This window comes from Takifugu flavidus, chromosome 3 (genome assembly GCF_003711565.1).
Source record: "Takifugu flavidus isolate HTHZ2018 chromosome 3, ASM371156v2, whole genome shotgun sequence".
NCBI lineage: Eukaryota > Metazoa > Chordata > Actinopteri > Tetraodontiformes > Tetraodontidae > Takifugu > Takifugu flavidus.
The window spans coordinates 17715633-17722226 of record NC_079522.1 but is presented as its reverse complement, the minus strand read 5'-3'; the positions used below and the strand labels follow the sequence as shown (position 1 = coordinate 17722226).

Genomic DNA, 6594 nt, shown 5'->3' with positions numbered 1-6594 from the left:
CTTTAAGAAGCCTCCAGCTTATCCAAAATGCTGCAGCCAGAGTTCTGACAGGTATTGACAAAAGAGATCACATAACTCCTGTAATGGTGTCGCTTCATTGGCTGCCCGTTAAATATAGAATAATTTTTAAAACCCTTCTTCTGACCTACAAGATCCTCAGAGGCCTAGCTCCATCCTACCTGGAGGAGCTAGTGACACCTTACCAGCCCAATAGACCGCTCCGCTCTCAGAATGCTGGTCTACTTATGGTTCATAGAGTTTCTAGGAGTAGAATGGGGGGCCGAGCATTTAGCTACCAGGCCCCCTGCTATGGAACGAGCTCCCTGTCCAGGTACGGGAGGCTTACGGTTTAGGGTTAGGGTTTATGCAGTCCGGTAAATTTCTTAAGTGGATCCTAAATAGCAATTATCAAATGAAGTGTTGGATTTGTTGTATACTGACATCAATTTCTGTATGTTAGGAGTGCAGAATTCTACACCCAGAAACACGCACACAAACTTAACTTAGCCTCAAAGGGAACTGAAGCATGAAAGGTAAGAGCTATATTCTTCTCATTCTGATCTATCCTATCAATTGCTATGGAGTAAAGTCTTAAGATGAGAGAAGCCTCAAGTCAATGAAAAGGTTTGGGCATAAAATGCAGATAAAGAGAAGCAGTTAAGCGTAACAGTCTGCTTTTAGACACAGTAACACAAAATCATGACTGTCAAATGCAATGTAAACATCCACATCTAAAATGAGTCAGAGCCAGAGCTCCATCTAACACCCAGTGCCAATATATACTACCATGACTGCAAAGTATCGAATCCACTTGAGCTGAGCGTGCGCGCTTATGCTTCTGAAAATGAAGTCAGAATGAGAGCATGGCATCAGTTCATTCTGCAGCCCAAAACGTCAAAGGCACAAAAGTTGGCTTCATGTCCAAATCCATCCTCACCTTCTTGCTCTGCTGCACTCTAACAATTACTGGTGACAACAAATCAATCGTTTCCTGCCATATCTGTAAAAGACGTGTTTTCCAGTCACAGGAGCCATCATCATTCTTGTATTACGCAATAATAGCAGGACAACTTCTGGGACACAAACGACGCTATTGATGCATTTTTCAAAATCATCAATTAAAGTGGGTGAGGCAAAATCAACAATGACTGCATTTCTGCCTGCAGTGCTTTATAATCAATAATGCATTGCCTGTGCTGATGCAATGATTGCAGCCTCCCTTTACAAACACACCTCGGCACCATGTAATCACTTTCTCGTTTAATGTTCAGCTGAGCGGGGGTGAGAGCGCGTTACTGCTCTATCACACGCTCACCTGAGTGTATTAGGATACACAGCATCATGCTTTAGCTGCTCTGCTGCTTCACACTTCAGACACGGAAGGACACTCGTGCACGCACACGCGCAGCTGCAAGATTTATTACATGCAAACATGGAGATGCGTCCAAAGATAGACAAAAGTTCATTCACATCTTTGAAATCCATTCTGTGCTGCCAATCCGCCCACAAAGGCTTTTATTCAGACCTTTTTGACTCATCGCCTACATGAGACACCAACAATGGCTGTACACGTTTTTTTTAATTTATTGGATAAATGGAAGAGAAAAAATAAGGCCAATTAAATAAACATGTGTGGCAGATTTGTTTTCACTTAGTGGATAAAAAACCACCAACCGTTATATGTTCAGAGGACCACCACTGACTCAGAGCTCCCCCGGGAGGTGTTTCATGCTGTAATCCACTTATGACATGTACAACAGAAGGTGTGGATGTAAAATGGCTGTGATGAGTTTTGAAGTTCTGTGTTTCTCAGGGACACCAACGAGCATGCCGATAATGACACAGAGCTGAAGAAATCAAACCAGCACAGAGAAAATGGTCAGCATTATTCACGCCGGAAGGGAAAGAATGGCCTCTCGCATTCACCCTCAACAAGGTCGAGCCCAGGCAGATCTATTCAAATTCAAACATTGTGAGTCATTTTCATTAGCAGATACTACTTTACAGGCCTGTTAAGGTTATGATGGACATAGTCAAATAAATCAATTCATGTGTAAATCTTTACGCAGGTCTTTGGAGTCTATATCAGACACTCTACAGATATCCCGTGGGTTACATTAGATCCCTGCAGCCCTATTACGCTGTCAGTTAACAGCCATATGCGCTAATCCTAGAGTTTTACTGTCAAATAGCCACATATTTTATAACAGCTTTATACCACAGTGGTGGTATCTCAGTCCGTTAGGGGACTGGACTGAGGGCAACTTGTTCGAGCCCCTTTATGTTGTAGCTCATCACGATAACTGTTGGGAAGATGTAGGCGTGTTTTTTTTAAAAATACATTTGCATTTACAGTACTATTTTGCTTGGTGGTTTTTTGTTTTTGAAAACCAAATTTGCATCGGCTGTCATTTCACACACAGAAGACTGAGACTGTATCTTGACTCTACAGTCATTGTACATTGAGATATCCAGTTGTCTAAGTATCTAAAGATGGCTTATTTCTTTAATTTTGTGAGGGGAAAATAACATAAAACATAACTTGTGTGTAGCTTTTGCGAAAACAACAAAAAAAGAACAACATACTTAGGTTTAAAGTTCCTGACAAGGCTAACTCAGCACAGCAATTTGTCGATGTACAGTACAGCAACAACCCACATGCACTCCCAGACATCTCCAGTGGCCTCAAAAAGCCAAAGTTGACTTTCCTTGAAGGCAGCTGACATCATAAGAAGGAGAACTCCAAAACGTGCATGTGGGAGATGTAGTAAAAAAAAAAGAGTTTACCCATTTTTTAGGAGGCACAAGCACCATCACACTTCATAGAGGAAACAATAGCCTAATTTTTATTTAAATTAAGCAGCTCAAAACCACCTTATTTGGATTTCTATGATGTTCTTACTAATTGATGTTAAGGGCTTGCTGACTCCTTTTACTGGGAATTTCAAGCACTTTGCCCTTCTGTCTTTGCCCTTCTGTCTTGCAAACATTACAAAAGTGACCAGCTTATGTGTGACTCTTAAAGTCGTCCTTTTGTTCCTTCAAGATTTCAGCTTGTGGAAGAAACATGGAAACTTTACATATGTTTACTCTTGTGTATTTCTGATTTTGTATATCCTCCGATGTCAATAGATTCAAATCTTCAATGTTTTGATAACAGTTCTAGCTGATGGATAACTATTTTCCTCTTTCATCCAGTCTGGGCTGGCCAGTATTACTGTGTTATAACAAACAAAGATAATATTCATTGTTAACCTCTGTCTAGCCCTCAGCCGCCACCCCCACCCTCTTCCTCAACTACGTCAGCTCAGTCTATTCCATTTGCAACTTTCTCCCCCATCAACAATGGAAAGGATCCCTAGGGATTGTCTGTTGTCTGCTATCTACAGTGTTCTGCCCAAACAGATTTATCTAATCAAAGAGGTCAACACCCACGTCTTTATCAAATCAAGCTCTCCACAATCTCATTAACTTCTGCTTCTCATCATTTGGACAGAAATGGTACAGGGTTAATTTTGTGATGTGTTTATTATGTCTTGACATGTCTCAGAGGCTGATATGATTTTACAGTGCGGTAACTTCCTATTACAAGAAATAAAAACTCACCTGACACCATGAAGCTTCCTGAAACATTTGAATTTTACATACATTAAAAGCTAATGTTATTGTAGCATCCCAGTCAGCCAAAACACCAGCAGTACCAGACCACTGATCATATTTTGGAATTATCCTTTTTTAAGTGTGTGTGTGAAATTCATAAGGTTCATTTCGTACACAACACAACAAAACATTATTCTAACCACCTGAAATGTCAGCTTTGAACCTCAAAACCAAAAGCTTTTACAGCTTCCCTTAAAGTTTTATCAGAGGAAAACAGACTGATTCTTGTGACCCATAGAAATTACACTCTATAGACTTGACTGTGAGGACTTCCTCTGGGGTAAACCGAGGGTAAGATGCAAGTTCAGAATGTAATTTTACTTTTTAGACACTAAACCCATGATGTGGTTCCATTTACCGTATTTTCTGGACTATATGTCGCTCGAGAGCTTAAGTCGCACTAGCCAAAAAATGCATTATAAAGAAGAAAAATAGATATATAAGTCGCACTGGACTATAAGTCGCATTTTGGGGGGAAAATTTATTTGATAAAATCCGAGACCAAGAACATACATTTCATCTTGAAAGGCAGTTAGCATGGATTAGCAATAGGGTTACGGTATGCTAACGTAACAAATTCAGCTACATGACCCACAACGAACGGAGTACGTGTCTGCTTTGTTAACGTAACATATTAACAGTTATTCAGATAACTATAGCATAAAGAACATCCGAGCAAGTTTACCAAACAATCAAGTTTAACTCCATAGACGAAGCACCGCTTCTTCTTCTGCGTCGCTAAAGGAACTCATTCCTCAGTACACGCGCCTAGAGCGTCCTCTTGTGGTTGTCAGTGTGAAAATAACGAACATGTGAAATTCTGTAATAATGTATTTATAAGTCGCTCCGGAGTACAAGTCGCACCCCCTGACAAACTATGAAAAAAGTACGACTTATAGTCCGGAAAATACCTCATGTTTGCGGGATGGTGCCAAGGTATTTCAGAATTTCTAACTTGTGCAGAGCGTTGAATCTGGAAACTGATTAAACATGTCCGGATCATGTGATCACCATCTCTGATTTACCATGATAATCAGCCTGGCCTTCCTGCCACTTAAACTGCCGGAAATCACTCGGAGAAAATCAGTTATATTCAGTAGTGTATAACAAAAAGGAAATATGGGAGGCAATCACACGTGCAGTGGACGCAGTGTCAGGAGAAGGACGCTCAGTAGCAGAGGTGGAAAAAAAATGGTTTGATCTTAAATCTGAAACCAAAAAAAAACATAGCAAAATTCCGACGGGAGACGCAACGGACTGGAGGAGGAACAGCAGACACCAAAAGCCTGTCCGAGTTGGACCAGCATGCCGGGGCCATCATCGGGGAGACGGCGCTCTCAGGTAGGCTATATGGGGAAAATTTTATACTGTAATTGTAATGTTATTTATTTTAATTGATTGTTTAATTTCCCCACCTCTTTTGGTGTACCATCGGCTGAGTGTTTGGATACAGACCTGGGCCCCGAGGCAACACTGTCACCCCCTCCTTGTGCGTCATCTGCACCAGAGGAATCGGAAGGTTATTTATTTTCTGGAATAATAGCTTTATTTAAAAGTTGTAGTACCGGAGGAGTTTACCATAGTGTGTGTGGTATCGGAATACGTATTGGACTGAGGGTTGCAGCCATGGCTTGACTTATTAGCCTATTTATTCACAGATGAAGTCCCACAGAGCCAACCTGTGGAAGGACAGACGGAGCCATCCTGCAGCCATACCACCTCCAACACGTGTACTCGGTCCCTTGCCTCTCCACGCCTGATTTCTGACGCCGTGTTGAACAATCAAGAAAGGATGGCTAACACGCTTGATAAAATTGCCTTAACCCTGATGACTATAGCCAACACGCTTAAAGAAATCAACGAGAATGCAAATAAAATAAGAATGTAAAAAAATAAACATGTAAAAGCTGTGCTCTGAAACCGGCCTCTCTTATTTTTTCTTTTTGAAGTGAATCAAGACTGTTAGACTGAAATTGTGACAATAATGCATTTTATTCACAAACGGGCAATTAATTGCGCTCGAACGTGAACCGTGTGCCTGCAGTCTGGCCCCATCATTGCATCAGGACGCACATCCTCACGGGGTTGTGGAATCCTCTTTTGACTGTGACCTGATATTCTGGTGTATACGGAAACTTTATATATTGTGTGGCCAGTTGATTTATTTAATCCAAGACACGAGGGAGAGCGCGGCTAATTGATGGCTGTGATATGCCCACCCTGTCTCCCAGCTCTTGCTGAAATGTCCCTGTAGCCAAAAAGCCGAGGACCGACGTACCTGCACATGCAGGTATGACAGGGTTGGACCGAAGTGTGTGGCTCCGAAGTGCTGGCTCCAACTGGTTGCATAGATCTATCAGGACCGGTCGTGGGAGCCTGAAGCGTCCAAAGAGGAATTCATCACTCTCTGAAAAAAGATCTATATGATCACGAAACATCCGTTCTCTCCTTAGGGCCCGATCAGCAATATCTTGCAGCAGCAATAAATATGCCATTGTTTTGCGGGCCTTGGATGGAGAAGTGCCACATATAAATAGGGTGGGGGGGGGTTACTTGATGGCATGGTTTCCAATTTGGTTGATTAATGTTAAGTCATCGGCACATTTACGTAATTTTAAAATTCTCTGTAAATCACCAAAAATAGGAAATAAATAAATATGACAGAATTATCATTGTAATATTGAATTTTATTGAACTGCACAAGAGAAGAAAACACAACCATGCCAACATGTCGACACTGAAATGTGCGTAAGAGAACTCCTGAGTGTTCTTACCTACAATCTTCGTAAAATATTCGTAAGTGGGACTTAAGAACAAATTTGTTCGTAAGAACGGTTCGTGAATGAGGCCCATTGATTGTAAAACAAAAAAAAAATTCTTACATTGTGAAAATGACTTTTAAAATTTTTTTTAAAAAAAAGCCCATACAATTAA

At 41.1% G+C, this 6594-nt stretch overlaps 1 long non-coding RNA gene across 1 annotated transcript; it reads left to right on the top strand.

The window, feature by feature from the left end:
- Window positions 1–4725: 4725 nt before the first annotated feature.
- LOC130522958 (uncharacterized) lies at window positions 4726–5580 on the top strand. Its single transcript, XR_008949745.1, has 2 exons — window positions 4726–5179; window positions 5319–5580. It is a non-coding gene; the product is annotated as an uncharacterized LOC130522958 (long non-coding RNA).
- Window positions 5581–6594: the final 1014 nt, after the last annotated feature.